Genomic DNA, 18,223 nt, shown 5'->3' with positions numbered 1-18,223 from the left:
CATCCAGTGCTTTACCAGCTGCACTGGCTCCCGGTGGAGTACAGGATCAGGTTTAAGGTGCTGGTTTTAACCTTTAAAGCCCTATACGTCCTAGGACCTTCATACCTACGGGACCGCCTCTCCTGGTATGCCCCACAAAGGACCTTATGATCCACAAATAATAACACCTTGGAGATCCCGGGCCTCAGAGAGATTAGGCTGGTCTCAAGCAATGCCAGGGCCTTTTCGGCCGTGGACCCGGCCTGGGGGAACGCTCTGCCACAAGATGGCCCTGCCAATTGCCTGCACCTCAGCTGGTACATCACATGAGATTGGTCCTTGGTGGAAGTGCGGCAGCAGCAGCTTCTCCTCCTCGCCCACTCTCCAGCAGCCACTGTGAGCTGCCCAAGGGAGGAGGCTGGCAGCGGTGGCCATGGAGAGGTTGTGGAGAGGCAACAGAATGCCAACAGGATGCTTCCTCACAACCATGAGTACTAGCTCATCTTTGTCACCTAGCTCAGCAGTGGTGGCAATGGCAGGAGAAATATGAACTTCCGGGGATCTCAAATTAGAAACCGGCATGGCTTTCGTAATTTGTGAACTGTCCCTGGAAAATTGGAACATTTAGAGGCTATGGAGGTGATACGACAGCCAACTTCCAATATCTGAAAGGCTTTCACATGGATATGGAGCAGACGTTTTTCTGCTCCTCCAGGGGGTGGGATCCAAACTAATGACTTCAAATTGCAAGAAAGGAAATTCTGACTAAACATTAGGAATAACTTTCTGGAGGTAAGAGCTGCTTGGGAGTGGAATAGATAACATCAGAAGGTGGTGGACTCTCCTTAATTACGGGTTTTTAAGAAAAGGTTGGATGGTCATCTGTCAGGGATTCTTTAGCTGTGACTCCTGCATTGCAGGGGGTTGGACTAGATTATCCTTAGGGTCCCTTCCAACTCTATGGTTTTATGATACAGTGTAGATGGAAAGTCCATAACATAACACAACATATCAAACTGAAAGTTTTGATATGTTTTCTTTCTTGAATTGTCCTATTCATTGGGGCACCTTTCTAGATGATTTGGGGTGGGATTTTTAAAACAACAACAACAAATGATTCGATTATAAGGGTTAAGGTTGGAAACTTAAAACTGATCACTTGGAAGTAGGTTCCACTGCATTATGTGGGGCTAACATTTGAGCAATGATACCACATGGTAAAGGGATGTGGGTGGTGCTGTCCCACAGAGCCTAGGGCTTGCCGATCAGAAGGTCGGCGGTTTGAATCCCCACGACGGGATGAGCTCCCATTGCTCGGTCCCTGCTCCTGCCAACCTAGCAGTTCGAAAGCACCTCAAAGTGCAAGTAGATAAATAGGTACCGCTCCGGCGGGAAGGTAAACGGCGTTTCAGTGTGCTGCTCTGATTTGCCAGAAGCGGCTTAGTCATGCTGGCCACATGACCCGGAAGCTGTCTGCGGACAAACGCTGGCTCCCTCGGCCTATAGAGCGAGATGACCGTGCAACCCCAGAGTCGTCTGTGACTGGACCTAACGGTCAGGGGTACCTTAACCTTTACCTATCACACGGTAAACCTTGCAGCCCTCCTGACTGTGTCCATAGAGACCTGAACAGAACATCTCCAGTGTTTATCACTCACATCCTCCTGCGCTCTGCAAGCAGAGCTACTGGGGCTTATCAACCTGCAAAAGTTTCCCCAGAACACACGTGGGTCTTTTCTTGGAGTGGGGAGGGAAGCAGAAGAGAAAGCAAGTTGAAACAGGATTGGTTCCTCCTCTGGGGCGCGGTGGCCTTTTCCAGAGGACAGTTTAATCTTTTTAGAAACAGATGAATATAAGACTCAATAATCCGGTAATGCCAACGGTGGATGAGAAGAGAGGGAGAGAATTTCAATAAGGAAGGAATACAGGAGAAGAGCCCCAACTGCTGCAGTTTCTTCTGCATGTCTCCAGAATTTCATGCTAACAGATTTAGGCCTATGTTCCTTGACCTATATTTCTCAGTGAATGCCCATACTGGGCAACATCTGAAAATTCTTAATACGAGGACTCTTCACACCTGCAGTGGGTGGTGGGATTGTTTCCATATGCTCTTCCTGCATGTTCAAAAGTTGCCAGCACATCCTGGAAGAAGCCTCAAGCATACCTGATAACAACAACAACAACAACAACAACAACAACAACAACAACAACAACAACATTTTTTATTATTTAAATATTACCCATCTGACTGGGTTGCCCCAGCCACTCTGGGTGGCTTCCAACATAAATAAAAACACAATAAAACATTGTTATATAGAGGTTGTATAGTTACTTATCTTAACTCCATACTGTCCAACATTTCTCCAGTAAAAATAGGGACATACTACCATACCCTCCAACATTTCTCTGGTGAAAATAGGGATATCCTAAGGGAAAGTGGGACATTCTGGGATCAAATCAGAAACTAAGACAGCTTCTTTAAATTCAGGACTGCCCATGGAAAATAGGGGCACTTGGAGGGGCAAATTATTATTTTATTTATTTATTTATTTATTTATTTATTTATTTATACCCCGCCCTTCCCGGTTCAAAAACCAGGCTCAGGGTGGCTAACAACAAATTTAAAACACTTAATTATAAAAAGTTATTGGAGTAAGTTCATGTTTATTGATCTAGGTATAGAATATCTGACAATTAATAATCAAATTGTGTAAGTACAAGCAGGTGGGATTGAATTAATATCTATGCAGGAAGTATCAATCAAATTACCCAGGTGTGTAAACCGCCTCATTCTGTTACTCCCCAGCCAAGAATTTGGAGGAAATGTTCCCTCCTTGGTGAGTGAACCCAACCTGCCCAGCATTCACCAAGGTTTGCCCACTAGGCCTAGAGGACACCCTTTCAATCCCCTGCAGGCTGAAGCCTGTGCAAGGTAACTCAAATGTGCCCCATATCTCATAAGGCCTTGGGGGGCTTGCCAATTAGGTTCTGAAATTTCCTTATGTGACTGAACTGAATGCCAAAGATACCAAATACAAATGTAACAAGGTGTTCAAATGAACCCTATAGTAGTGAGCAGGTGAAAAAGAGGAGTCCCTAGGGCCAAATGGGGGTTCCTCCCACATCCTACTCCTTCCCAGAAAAATGCAATTAAAATCAACAAAACACCTGCCTGATCACCCTCATCCACTGGGCACTCCTGCTCTCATGGCTGCCGGTCTCCCTCCCTTTGTCTTATCCCAAAGGTGTGGGAGAGGGGGAGAGAGAGAAAGAGAAATTTGCCCCCATTGAAAAGTGGGAGCAGCAAAGTGATTTGTTTATTTCATTTATGAATCGCTTCCCATGAAGCATTCTAAGAGATTAACTATGAAAACATAAAAGCCTCACGAATAAAGCGTATATAAAAACAATCTCAAATTCAATACTGATACAGAATTGCTTATAACTTATTAAACAACCTGTGCATGTAAAAGTAGATGAATTATGTCAAACATTCAAGGCAGGGGGCGGGATGGAGTGTTTGGCAGAATCTGCATCTCCTGTTAATGGGGAGGTTGTGGGGGGGGGGATCTTTTTGATTCCACAGGCTGGATTCTTACTATATCTTGGCTTCACAGGCCAAATTTGATAGGTGGGCAGGGCTAGTTACCTGTCAATGTGACCTCGCCATGTGGTTTGGGTGCTTTGAAGTCACACAGTCAGGACTTCAAAGCACCACATAGCTCTTGCAGAGAGTCATGCATGGTGCTTTAAAGCTCCTGAGACTGATAGGTGGTAGAGCTAAAGCTTGCTTTTGGCAGGTGTCACCTGAATCATTGAGTTATCGCTGGAACCAAACTGTCACACTTCAACTCTACTACCCAACAGCTGATAGGTGACACAGCTGAAATATTCCCTTTGCACTGGCAGATGTGTCTCTACCTGTCCCACACGTGACACCACAGGTGTCATGGTTTCGGGAAATGGGGAACTTAGTGCAGCTGATTCAAAGGGTATTGGCTGTGAAAAGAGTCTCCATATGGCGACTTCACTTGCTCACCCAATTCATCAGATTGAAGCTTTACCATCCATAGAAGCAAAGTCTATTTTCCCTTGCAAGTGTCTTCTCAGTGCATATAACATCAGGTGTTGGTCAGCTGGATGTGTTTTGGGTGAAAACAACCCGTTGGTCCAAATCTGAACCAATGGTGTGTCAATTTTGACTCACAGGCTGGAGATTTCCCATGCCAGTCCTGTAAGAACATGGGTTACTGGTGACTCAATGGACTCTATGGGTAAGAACTGACCAATGAACTTCAAGTCATGTGCTACCATGTAAAGAAATCATTGGACACCATTTTGAATCACATGTCGCTGGTGGGCAAAGCCAGAGGAAAAAGTTGGTGGAGCAATGAATGTAAATTTTACCATGGTGCCGTAGGCTAGTTTCTGCACACATCTACACACTCCTCTCTGTCCTCCATCAAGGAAAGGAAGATACTTTACTGGCGTTCAAGGACACAGCCCAGCCAGGCAAAAGCCATTGGGATGTGAAGCAGGACTAGCAAGAAGTGTGGCTTAAGAAGAGGGTTTCTGGCCTGGGGACAGTCCTAAGGGCCAGTTAGACGGGTCTAGAGGGTCACATTTGGTCCCCAAGCCTGAGCATCCCTCATCTGGATGGAGAGCGACAAAATGAATGGATCACTCTGGCAGAAAAAGTTCAGTCATTGCAAAGTACTGCTTAGATGTGTTATGACCTACAACCCCCACATTGGAGCTGGCTGATTTTATTCCAGTAGAGAAATATCAAGTCTGGCAGTTTTCCATCATCCCTACGATTAAGTCCAGCAATCATTTCAAGCGTTCTTAAATGTGATGTGTGTGTGTATGTGTGTGTGTGTGAACTGTGGCTGATTAACAAAATGCTCTTTGCCCTCAGGTTAATAACAGATTTCTCAGTCCTGCAATGGAGTAATTATTAGTTAAGGAGTTCTCAGCATGAGTTTTTGATACGCTCAAGCCAGCTGGCATCAGTATGAATTAACACTAAGATGTAGCTGCTGTGTGTGTGTGCGTGTGTCTGCATCATTTTCAAACCTAACTCTGTCTGTTCAACATTCAAAGCACAGATTCCGTGACCCACCCCAGTACAAATTCAGAATTTGAGAAGAAGAAATTATCTACTTGCACCCAAATCCACTTTACTTCTGGTGATAGGGATATTTGGCAGCAGTTTAGAGTTGGAGAACCTACAAACCCCTTAATCTACAAAGTTTCATTCTGAACAGCCTCACAACTGCTGCCAGAGGTATGTTGCAAGTGTTTGCATGTCATAGATGGATAACAGAGAAACAACTGCTGCACTTGGTGCCCATGGCATGGCCCAGAGGCTGTACAGGGATACCTCAGTTGGTAGAACATGAGACTCTTAATCTCAGAGTCAAGAGTTGGGCAGAAGATTCCTACATCACAGGAGGTTGGTCTAGATGACCAACTCTATGATTCTATGATTCTATTACTATAGCACAGCGGTTGAACATCTGTCTTGCATGCATAAGGCAGGTGGCAGGGGCCCAGTCTCCAACATCTCCTGGTAGGGCTGGGAAGGAGCTTAGCCCAAGACCCTGGAGAGCTGCTGTCCATTGTTGCGGACAATACTGAGCTAGATGGACCAGTGGTCTGACTCAGTATGATGTAGCATCCTATATTCCCAAGGCAGATACATGGCATATTATATCTGCATTTACTTTGTGTTACAACTGTAGGCTTTATTCAGTTAGGGAAGGACTAGGGCTGTAGGTCAGTGGCAGAGCAACAGCCTTGCATGCAGAAGCTCCCAGGTTCAACCTCTGGGTAGGGCTTGACACTGGAGAGCCACTTCCAGTAAGCATAAACAAGCTAGATAGACCAGTTATAAGGTGGCTTCCTGTTTCCCTGTGGTCCTACCCCCTCCCTCCCTCCTTCCCTCCCTCCCTGGGGCAGCCCATCCTGTTTGGCCATCCAAGGCGGAATGGGAAGATGGAGTCCCCACACCACCTTGCTGTCGGAGAAGTGAGGAGAACCTGCAGCTTCAGGTGAGATCTCAGGGAACTCTTGTGAGGTCTTGTAGAGATCTGTGAGATCATGCCGGAAGCTACTGTTGTCGTTTCTCCTCACTTCTCCAGTGGTGGTGGCAGGGCAGGGTGGGGCACCGATAGAGGTGCCACCCCATGGGATTCTGCTGCCTGAGGCAGCTGCCTCAGTCTTGTGGGTGGGCCGGCCCTGATCCCACCTTCAGATTTTTTATTTAAAAAGTGTTCATTAATCTGAAAAAGGAACTGAGAAACTGAGAAACAAGCAACAAGACTGGCATAACGAGATAGAGGCAGACTGACTTGCTCAAGGCCAGTCATCAAGTTCCCCCCTACACACTCCCATTCAATATTTTAGTTAATTTTTCTTTTTTTAGGCCTCCAAGTGAAGATATTTCTATTCCACACAGGTTTTTAATTGCTCCTCTGCAAATTGTTTTTAACTGCTGGAGTCTTGGAGCACTCGTAAAGGGTCTTGTGTCCCTTGGCATGGCTTTTATCTCTTTTTAGCTTTGTTTAATGTACTGCTGCTTTATTGACTTATTTTTATGTTGCTTTGAATGTACTATTGTGTTTTGCAAATTGTGTGTGTGTGCATGTTTGTGGGTTTTATCACAGAAAAAGCAACATGCACATGAAGAAGAAGGAAAGCCCAGCTAGTCCAAAATGCTGTTTACTTCCTTTTTTTATATTGAATTTGTATACAGGTCTCCCTACTGAAGGAGCCAGATTCTCACCAGTTCGCACAGTCGCCAACCAAATGACCCAGTAGGAAGCCCAAAGGCAGGACCTGAGCACAACAGTACTCTCCCCATTTGTGATTCTCAGCCACTGGTACTCAGCAACTGGTATTGCCTCCATCAATGGAGGTAGAATATAGCCAGTGGGGTTTTTAGCCATTGATAGTCTTGTTCTCCATGAATTTGTCTAATCCTCTTTTGAAGCCATCTGCATTGAGCCATCACAACTTGTCTAGTGCCACTGAAAACACAACAAAGCACCCCAGTACCTAGTACAGTGGTACCTCGGATTAAGGACTTAATTCGTTCTGGAGGTCCATTCTTAACCTGAAACTGTTCTTAACCTGAAGCACCACTTTAGCTAATGGGGCCTCCCACAGCCACTGCGCCGCCGGAGCACAATTTCTGTTCTCGCCCTGAAGCAAAGTTCTTAACCTGAGGTACTATTTCTGGGTTAGCGGAGTCTGTAACCTGAAGCGTATGTAACCTGAGGTACCACTGTATGGCATTTGAGTTGAAAGGTATATCTTACTGAACAGGTGCACCAATTCATAAGGCAGGAGGGAAGCTTGCATAATGAAATGCTCCTGGGTGCAAAAAGAAATCATTGCAATTAAAAACTAGCAGGCGAGTGAAAGGAAGATGCTAGGATATTCTCCATGACAGGCCAGTTTTACTATTTGCAGAGTACCGTATTTTTCGCCCTATAGGACGCACTTTTTCCCCTCCAAAAATGAAGGGGAAATGTGTGTGCGTCCTATGGGGCGAATGCAGGCTTTCGCTGAAGCTTGGAGAGCGAGAGGGGTCGTGCGGACCGACCCCTCTCGCTCTCCAGGCTACAGGAAGCTATCCACAAGCCTTGCAAGCCCAGCGGGAGTTCCCGCGGCCTGCAGCAGCCTGCAGCCCACAAGCTCGGGGGACAGCGGGGAGGCGCAGCGTGCCTTCCCGCTGTTCCCCGACCTGGTTTGGAGGCTGCCAGCCAAACAAGCTCAGGGGACAGATATCCGCAAGCCTGGGGAGACCGGCGGGACTTCCCGCCGGGCTCCCTAGGCTTGCAGATAGCAGCCTGTTCTGGGGGCTGTGGTCGGGGGAAGCTTGGGCATCCCCCGCCCCAGCCCCACGCCTGGGGGAAAAATATTTCCCCCCCTTTATTTTCCCCCCAAAAAACTAGGTGCGTCCGATGGGCCGGTGCGTCCTATAGGGCGAAAAATACGGTAAATCTTTTTGACATGGAAGCACATTACATCATGTTCATTGCATGTCAAGGCCCTGCACCCGCTCCTTCGGTGAATAAAGACATGTGGACACCAGCATTTTAGGTTAATGGGCTAAGAAAGGCCACAACTTCATTGGTTACAGAACGTGAGTGGTATAGGCTTTAGGCAATGGACCTGAAATGACTATATCAGACTCTTGCCCGCCATGCAGGAAGTCTCTCAAGGGTTAACCACCAGCAGGGGGGGTCTTGTTGATGTACGTAAACTCAGAGCTCACCCTAGGGGCACCGGAACAGTCATGCCATGGCCCTAGTCACCACCTGGGCTTCGGGCAGGAACCACGACCCTTGGATTCCTTTAATGGAATACCCTTAAAGGGGAGGGGTAGGTGGTGGCCACAACCTCCCCTCCCCAAAACCAAGCTTTCCCAATGCCTCAAACAGCTCTGAAGCAGCAGCGGTGGATCCATGAATCTCAGGCAGCAGGAGGGCAATGAAGCAACGAAGGAAAGCAGGGAGATCCAAGATCCGTGAAAAATAGGAGCATGTCCACTTAAATGCAGCAAACCACGCCCTCCCCAGACAGCCAGATTGGCTGACTGCGACCATGACATGAGGCCAGGACTCCCTAATAATAATAATAATAATAATTTATTATTTATACCCTGCCCATCTGGCTGGGTTTCCCCAGCCACTCTGGGCGGCTTCCAACAGAACACTAAAATACAATAACCTATTAAACATTAAAAGCTTCCCTAAACAGGGCTGCCGTTAGATGTCTTCTAAAAGTCTGGTAGTTGTTGTTTTCTTTGACATCTGGTGGGAGGGCGTTCCACAGGGCAGGTGCCACTACCGAGAAGGCCCTCTGATTGGTTCCCTGTAACTTCTCACAGTGAGGGGACCGCCAGAAGGCCCTCGGCGCTGGACCTCAGAGTCCGGGCAGAACGATGGAGGTGGAGATGCACCTTCAGGTATACTGGACCGAGGCCGTTTAGGGCTTTAAAGGTCAGCACCAACACTTTATTGTGCTCGGAAATGTACTGGGAGCCAGTGTAGGTCTTTCAAGACCAGTGTTATATGGTCTTGAATGGCACGGGGCAAGACACGCCCCTGCTAAGAGCGGGAGAGTGCGGGGGCCAGCCTGCAACCCTACCCTCCTGTGAAGGAGAGCAACTTCCTCACCCACTGAAGTAGTATAGCCCAGACATAGGTTTACCCATAGTAAAAGTAAAACCTGGGAGCTCAGCCTTAGATGGAGGCATCACAATGAGAAAGAAAAGGGAGACCACTCATTTTCCATCGTGCCCAAGACTAAATTCTGTCTGTCCCCATTTCCTGCATGGAAATGGAGGAAACCACTGCCCCCCACCCCCAATGACCTGGTTTCATGGATATTTTAAGAGGAATCCTCACAAATCCTTAAAAAAACTGCATATAACTTAATTGTTTGGTTTTTACTTTAAAAGAATATAAGTTACAAGGTGATCTAAGGGATGCCACCCCCCTCTTGTCTCTGCCCAGATCCCTCAGGGCTCCAGACCTCTCCAAAACATGGCTGTCAAGCGTCCCTTATTTGGCGGGAAAGTCCCTTATCCTAGCGCCGTGTCCCGCTGCTGTCCCTTATCGATGATGTCCCTTAAATTTCCCGGGTTTCAAAGGAAGCAGCTCCTCTCCCTCCCTCCCTGCTGGCCAGGGAGGAGGGAGACTCCAACTGTGTTGCTTGGCTGCGTTGCTCACCCAATAAGGAGTCTAAGAACGACTGGGGGGTGGAGCTTGCATGCTTTGTGCCGATCAAATCAGCCGCGTTGCCTGGGGACTCGCCTTTGCTCAGCGCTTCCCAGCAGAGAGGTGACAGTGGTTTTCCTTGCTGCATCCCCTTTGCCAGGTTGCTGTGCTGTGGGAACCACCGCTTGAGGCTTTGTTTGGCTGCTGACTGGGCTCTCTGCCTTTGGCTCGGAGGGGCTCAGAAGTTGAACATACCTGTGCTTGGAAAATCCCTTATTTTGGCTGCTGAACCCTTATTTTCGAGGCTGCTGGTCCCTTATTTTCAAATCTGTAGGTTGACAGCTATGCTCCAAAGCCCCGTGATCCATCAACCACAGTTTGGAGGCCTACAGACTCTTATCAACCCCACCATTACTCAGACCATCTTGCCTGGTTGCTGGTTGAGCTGATCACGAGCAAGAGGCCAGCTCAACTGCTTCTTTCATGCTCTTGTTTTTGTCCAAAAAGCTAATTCCCCTTGGTTCTACGGCGCTGGCTAGCTCATGGGGCTCCTGCCACTGTGTGTATGGAAAGAGTGAAAATGTAGCCATAAAGTTCCTTATTACGTTTTACAAGTCTCAAAGTGACAAACACCCCCCCACTCCCCGGCTAAAAGTTATTTTTCAAACAGTACCCCAATACAACTAAGGACATCACAGAATTGTAGAGTTGGAGGGTACCCTAACGGTCATCTAGTCCAACCCCCTGCGAGGCAGGATATGTTTCAAAACAACACCTGAAATCTGAGGCAGAGACTTTTCACCCATTTAGGGGGGGGGAATGCCTTCCATTGTTCCTGGAAAGTACACAAATGAAACTGATTTGTAAAAATGTTACATGGGGGGGGGGGGGAATACGAGAGAGAGAGACATTGCACACACTTTTGTAAATTAAGAAAATCTTTAATAAAATAAATAAAAATAATAATATTATAGTGGGCACCTGCCGTATTTCACTGGAGATGCTGCTCCAAAAAAGAAGGGCCATTGTGCTGAAAGCCTTGCTCCGAGTTACTTATCTGGGTGGGCATGAAGCTGTTGCTGAAGCTGAGTCCATTTTGTGGGGCTGGTTCAGTGTTTAGGCCTTGTAACATGTGCTTTTAAAACAAAACAAGAAAAAGCAACCTAAGAAGAATCTCTCCCTGTAACATTTATCATCATTTCTGCCTCCTGGCTAATGAACACCTAAAGCGATTTTCTATTGCTCGTAATTCATCCAAAATTGTTCTAAATGATAGGAGGAAGCAAATTGACAGGTTAATATCACCTCTTGCTTTCTAGGGGAGAGGGGAGCTGATTGGGGCTTCAGTGGCTATCCAGGGGTCCTTCAGAATTCAGATAATATCATTGCTGGATTAAATCAACGATCTGAAGGTTGAAAACAAAAGAGGGGGAAGGGGAGGAGGGAAGCAATCAGCAGGCCTGAGTGTAAAATACATCAGTGCTTCATTGTGAATTGGACATGGCAAAATGGCCACTTTCTGCTTATGCAGTAAGGGCCCAGTACTGTTAATAGCGGAGGATCAAGCAGATATTTCCTCTCTCACAGCTTCATGTGCTTACTTACTTATCTGCTTATCCATTATGAGCCACTCTGAGCACAAACTAGATTGGTGGCAAATAGGGAATGGAAAGGAATTTGGTTTGGTTTGTATTTTAATGCAAAACCACTTGATTAGTGCTTCCTGAAACAATACGTGAAACAAGATGCAGCTACCCTTTGAAATCCACACTCCTCTGAATTTCACAGAAGCAGTTCTCCCTCCTAAAAACGTACAAAATGAACATACTAGGAGAAAGTATGTATAAAGATGCATAAGTTAGTGAAGCTACATACAAAAAATGCTTTATATTAGGGGCATTGGGAAGAACTGCATACAACAAGGTGCATATTTAGGAGAAATGCAAACTAAAAGGCTGAAGAATCTTCACCGGGACTTTAAAAAAAAAAAAAAATTCAAACAGAGAATATATATACGCTCCCCTTGTCAGGGCACAGTGGGTGTGTCTCTCACAGAGTTCTCTCTAGAAAATTTATAGGAAAACTGAGCTTCAGCTCCTATCATGTGCCTTTCTAGCAAAACATGAATTGTTGGTTTTGTTGTTGTTGTTGTTGTTTAGTCGTTTAGTTGTGTCCGACTCTTCGTGACCCCATGGACCAGAGCACGCCAGGCCATCCTGTCTTCCACTGCCTCCCGCTGACTGTATAGAGCTTCTCCATCTTTGGCTTCAGAGAATATAATCAATCTGATTTTGATGCTGCCCATCTGGTGATGTCCATGTGTAGAGTCGTCTCTCGTGTTGTTGGAAGAGTGTTTGTGATGACCAGCTTGTTCTCTTGGCAGAACTCTATTAGCCTTTGCCCTGCTTCATTTTGAACTCCGAGGCCAAACTTGCCAGTTGTTCCTTTTATCTCTTGACTCCCTACTTTAGCATTCCAATCCCTTATAATAAGAAGAACATCCATCTTTGGTGTCATTTCTATTAGGTGTTGCAAGTCTTCATAGAATTGGTCAATTTCAGTTTCTTCAGCACCAGTGGTTGGTGCATAAAATTGGATTACTGTGATGTTAAAAGGTCTGCCTTGGATTCGTATCGAGATCATTCTATCATTTTTGAGATTGCATCCCAGTACAGCTTTCGCCACTCTTTTGTTGACTATGAGGGCCACTCCATTTCTTTTACGGGATTCTTGCCGACAGTAGTAAATATGATGGTCATCCAAACTGAATTCACCCATTCCCGTCCATTTTAGTTCACTGATGCCCAGGATGTCAATATTTATTCTTGCCATCTTGTTTTTGACCACATCCAACTTACCAAGGTTCATGGTTCTTACATTCCAGGTTCCTATGCAATATTTTTCTTTACAGCATTGGACTTTCCTTTTGCTTCCAGGCATGTCCACAACTGAGCGTCCTTTCGGCTTTGGCCCAGCCGCTTCATCAACTCTGAATCTCCTTGTACTTGTCCTCCGCTCTTCCTCAGTAGCATATTGGACTCCTTCCAATGTGAGGGGCTCATCTTAGAGCGTCTTAACTTTTATATGCCTGCTGTCTTTGTCCATGGAGTTTTCTTGGCAGGGATACTGGAGTGGCTTGCCGGTTCCTGCTCCAGGTGGATCACGTTTGGTCAAAACTCTCCACTATGACCTGTCTATCTTGGGTGGCCCTGCACAGCATAGCTCATAGCTTCTCTGAGTAATTCAAGTCCCTTTGCCACGGCAAGGCAGTGATCCATGAAGAGGTTGTTGGTTTTGACTGCAGTTTAAATATCCAACACCAAGGTTTCATAGCTGAGTGGGGATTTCAAGACTGGTCTCCCAAGTCCTAATCCTGCACTTTAACCATTACACCATATTGGCGCTATACTACACAAGTTGGTCAATGGTTTAAGTGACATGGAATCATACAGAGTTCATCATATATCCCACTGGTCATGTGATTGCTCCATCTGCTTGAAACTCAGTGCATGTTGACCCTATCACCATTGATCCTTTTATAGCTCCATCATTTCCATCTGGTTGTAGTCTGAGAGAACAAGATGCTGGACTGGTTGAGTCATTCTTTTGACCCAATACAATCTTTTTTTTGGTCAGACAACAAACACTGACTGCCATCACTATGTATGGTATGATGGCTAAACTGTCACCATGGTTGGAGGAGTGGAATCCACACGGTAAGAAGGTCCATGGAGGGATAGCAATCTGTGCTGTCTGGTGTACAAATTGCCACAGGTGCCTTCCACATACAAACATACTGATCTGCCTCATACTGATTCAGGCCACTGTTTTTTCTAGCTTAGTATTGTCTACACTGACTGGCAGTGGCTCTCCAGCTTTGGAGTGGGGGGTCTCTCCCAGACCGATCTGTAAATGGATCATGGGAACTTCTGCATGCAAAGCAGTTGCTCTGTCACCAAGCCAGAGTCCTTCACAGCCTTTTGAGGTATGACAAGTGCAGAGATATCACCAGAAAGCATGACAGGCATTGGTGATAATAGGGTTCAGCTTGTTCAGCTGGTTCAGGTGAGGTCACAACCATAAAGAAAATGCACAATTTTCACAGATGCCTAGATATGTCCCAAACTCCCATGAAATAACCACTACAAAAGCCATGGAAGGGCCATAACCTGAGATGTAGATAACACATAGCTAGGTGGACCAATGGGTTGACTTAGCATAAGGCATCTTCCTATGCTCCTAAAAGTAAAGGTAAAGGGACCCCTGACCATTAGGTCCAGTCGCGGACGACTCTGGGGTTGCGGTGCTCATCTCGCTTTACCGGCTGAGGGAGCCGGCGTACAGCTTCCGGGTCATGAGGCCAGCACGACTAAGCTGCTTCTAGCGAACCAGAGCAGTGCACGGAAACACCGTTTACCTTCTTGCCGGAGCGGTGCCTATTTATCTACTTGCACTTTGACGTGCTTTTGAACTGCTAGGTGGACAGGAGCAGGGACCGAACAACGGGAGCTCACCCCGTTGCGGGGATTCGAACCGCCAATCAAATAAAGAAAATCAATCAAAATCAGTATTTGGAAAACCAACCATAAAATTCAGCAAAACAGATGATAAAACCTATAGCAAGCTTGCAGATACCAGGTTGAGACAAAATTTAAAAGGTATTCATCTGCTGCTAAGTGACACCAGAGTCGGTGCTGCCCTCTGGAACAGCACCCCACTATGACTAAAAAGACTAAAAAGACCACCTCTGAAGTGAACACCTGCCTAACTGCAGGTGGGGAGAGGCAAATCTGAGAAGGGTCCCTCAAGGTTCAGGCAGTGTCAGGAATTGCGGACTCATTTATGTGAGGCTGCCCTTTTGTGGTGAATCATCAAACTGCAAGTGGCAGTCTTCATAGTGAAAAACCTTTGGGACTGACTCTGTTCACCTAGGTCCTGGGGGTTTTTTTGGGCGGGGGGGTTAGGAAGGAGCAGAAATGGCTTCCTTTTCAAGCTCAGACTTGCTTGAGCAAAATGATCCTTCCAGTGTTTTTCTTCTAGAAAGCTGCTGCTGGTACTTAGCGTGAAGTTCTTACAGTTAAGTGCCACACTTTTAACCAGCGCCGTTCTTCTAGGAATAAAAGGTGCCAGTACTTCGTACCCTTGAGTACCCCCAGGAGGAAAAAGTACAGATCCTTCTGAGCTCTGGAGTGTTTCTGCATTCTGATTGATTTCTCCTGTCTTATTCTCACAATCCAAGGGAGAAGTCCTTGATTTCATCCCCTAAGAAGAAGAATCTGATTGCAGGAGCATGACTCTGAGGCTGATGGGAGTAGGAGTCAAGGGTGCACTTTCCCTGACATACATTCGCATCAAAGAACATCTTTAATAATATATATACATATATTTTAAAATACTGCTTTATTGCAATGCACATTAGCAAGGTGGAGAGAGCCCTGGTGAATCAGGTTAGCTAGTCCAGCATCCTGTTTCCCACAATAGCCAATCAGATGCATCTGGAGACCCCATAAGCCGGACAGCCTTTCTCTGTGTCCTGAATTGTGATGTGGAGAAAAGTGGAAAGAGAAAAGTTTTTCTCCCCTTCTCTAATACTAGAAAATGGTATCACCTAGCAGGGCTGAAGGGTGGGAGGCTCAGAATCAGCAAATGGAAGGACTTCTTCACATAACATGTAGATACGCTACGGAACTCATTGCCACCATATATAGTGATGAAATAATAAAAAAAGGTCTTAGATATGTAATAAATGTACCAAGCAAACACATAAATAAATAAATAAATAAATAATAAACAAACAAACCACATGTCTGAAGCAGCACAGGAAAACAGTCCTGAAACCATTTTGACTCCCAAGCTGACCAAGTCTTTCTCTGCGTGGAGGGAGGGGGTGAGGGAACCTTCCCATTGTCTCAGGAATTGGGTAATCACCATCTCAAAGGAATGGCCAGACTACCAGGAAAGGCAATCAGATAAGGCATTATCAGATAAACTGGCAGACAGGAAAAACAACAACATTCAAATTTCTGTTGTAGACCACCTTTTCTGTGATGTAGGTATGATGTTTGTGGGGTGTGGTCTTGGATTACACCCCTTCTGTGATGTATGTATGATGTATGAAGGGGTGATCTTGAGCTCCAGGGCTGATAATTTAAAATGCCTATATAAGGGCAGGCACACCTTGGTTCTGGGTCCTCCTTTCCTGCGTGAGAGGGGAGCACCCTGTTGCAACCGTTCAATAAAGATCAGGCTTGCTAGCTGCTTTGCTTCTCAATATTCTCTGGTTGGCCTCTGTTATTTTCTCCGACCGATGGAGAACCTACAAAGGACTCTATAAGGGCTCTTGTGTGTCCCCCATAAAGGAATCAGGGCAGATTTTTGTTTATTACAGTTGTGATCAGACAGGCAGCTTTAAAATAGTGTCGGATAAATTTAGGGAGGGCAAACCTGTCTGCAGCTAGTAGGCACGATGGCTATGTCCTAGTCCCATTGTCAGAGCCTTTGCTATGAATCATGGGTGGTGAGAGTTGCTGTTGCACTCGGAGCCTTGCTGTGGGCATTTCATGGGCACTGGGTTGCCACTCTGAAAACAGGATGCTGGACTATATGGGTCCTTAGTGTCAACCACCAGGGCTCTTATTTTATGATCTTAATATTGAGATGGAATGTGGAGAGGCACAAAATGTACACAATGAGTTGAAAGCTGAGGCCAATGATTTGCTCACAATGATTTGTATAAAATTCAATTCTATCATATTAAAATGAATCAGTGGAGGATCCCTAGTGATTAAATTTACTTTGGAAAGATGCCCCCATAATCTGGAAAACTGGGGCAAAGATCAGAATGAGGGAGTGCTGAAGAAGTCTCCTTGTTTGAGAATGCTGACTACAGTTGGGGAAAAACCCCTATCCACTGCAAAAAAAACAGAGAGGGAAGTTTAAAATTCCCCCAAAGCTTGTCCCTCTAAGGATGGTTAGCTTTACAGACTTGTCCCTTAACCCAGCAGTGACACATTAAATCACTAAAGTTTCAATAACTCTTACTGTATCTCCATGGAGACGTGCACCATATGGAGTTAATTAGCAGCGCAACAAAACAATCAATTAGTTCCTTAATTAGTTTTCCTGGGGAAATGATAACAAACGCAAACAATGTATTCAAACAAATGTCCAATCCTCATTGATGGTTTAGTGGCCCCATGGAAGAGGCTTCACGCTGGGTCCTCTTCGTGGGCTTCGATTTATTCCAGACATATTGAGAGCCAACTTCAGCAGCTCGAACAGCCGCGCCTTTAATCTTGAAGATCAATTATTTACAATACCTGAATACAATGGAGGAGAGGAAGGTGGGGAACCTCTCATTAAAACGGGGAGGGAAAAAATGAAAGAACAGAGAATACAAAATCCCTTTGGCAAGATGATTGCGGGAAGCTGGGAAGCTGTGGTGCAGCAATTTGTGTCGCGGAAAACACTCCTGCAGTGCTGGAATTGACAAGATTTTTCTACACATTATCTCAACGTTAAGGATCAGGTGGGATAACTGGACCTTCATTATTCAAACAGATTAAGAAGATCAATAGAGATTGTCTCAGCCATTAATTTAAGAACTAGCAGCAGAGTGTTGGGGCATCAAGTCTCCTGTTTGAGGGATGAACTGGGTTGCTCCTTCCTCCTCCTCATAATAATAATAAATAATAAATTTTTATTTATACCCAGCCCTTCCCGGTTCAAAAACTGGGCTCAGGGTGGCTAACAACAAATTTAAAACACTTAATTGTAAAAGCAGCATAAAATACAGTATAAAAACATGAATAACAATAAAATTCTAAGTTCAGAAATCAATTTAGGGGAAATCCATCTAATAAGCATTAGATAATCACCAGAGCTAGCTGGCTGAATTAGTCCTACTTGGGCCAGCGAGGAGATCAGGGGAGAATTAGCTGTGGGGTCTCAGAGTGGGTAATGTTCATAAAAGGGGAGGGGGAGGGAAGAGAAGGGAAATAAAAGATCAGGCTGAATTAAAATTAAAGGCCAGGCAGAATAGCTCTGTCTTATAGGCCCGATGGAAGGAGGTTAAATCCTGAAGGGCCCTAGTCTTAAGGGACAGAGCATTCCACCAGGTAGGAGCCATCACTAAAAAGGCCCTGGCCCTGGTGGAGGATAGTTTGACTTTCTTAGGGCCCAGGACCACTAAATTATGGTTATTCGTGGACCTTGGTCCTCTGTGGGGCATACCAGGAGAGGCGGTCCCATAAGTATGAGGGCCCTAAGCCCTAGAATCATAGAGTTGGAAGGGACACCAAGGGCCATGTAGTTCAACCCTCTGCAATTCAGGAATCACAACTAAGAATCCCTGGCAGATGGCCATCCAAACTAAGAACATCCATGGAAGTAGAACCCACCACCTCCCATATGTGGCCAGCATGACTAAGCCACTTCTGGCGAACCAGAGCAGCGCACGGAAACGCCGTTTACCTTCCCGCTGGAGCGGTACCTATTTATCTACTTGCACTTTG

General features: G+C 45.9%; 1 long non-coding RNA gene across 1 annotated transcript in view; it reads left to right on the top strand.

Moving 5' to 3' along the window:
- Positions 1–18,223, top strand: part of LOC310754946 — a 33,697-nt gene that overhangs the window by 3,244 nt on the left and 12,230 nt on the right. The window contains exons 2-3 of the long non-coding RNA XR_014544095.1: positions 5,083–5,266; positions 6,737–6,898. This is a non-coding gene — a long non-coding RNA (uncharacterized lncRNA). The remainder of the gene's footprint in view (positions 1–5,082; positions 5,267–6,736; positions 6,899–18,223) is intronic.

This window comes from Podarcis filfolensis, assembly GCF_964270895.1.
Source record: "Podarcis filfolensis genome assembly, chromosome: Z".
NCBI lineage: Eukaryota > Metazoa > Chordata > Lepidosauria > Squamata > Lacertidae > Podarcis > Podarcis filfolensis.
Note: the sequence above shows the minus strand (reverse complement) of the source record. Positions and strands in the feature narration are given on the sequence as shown.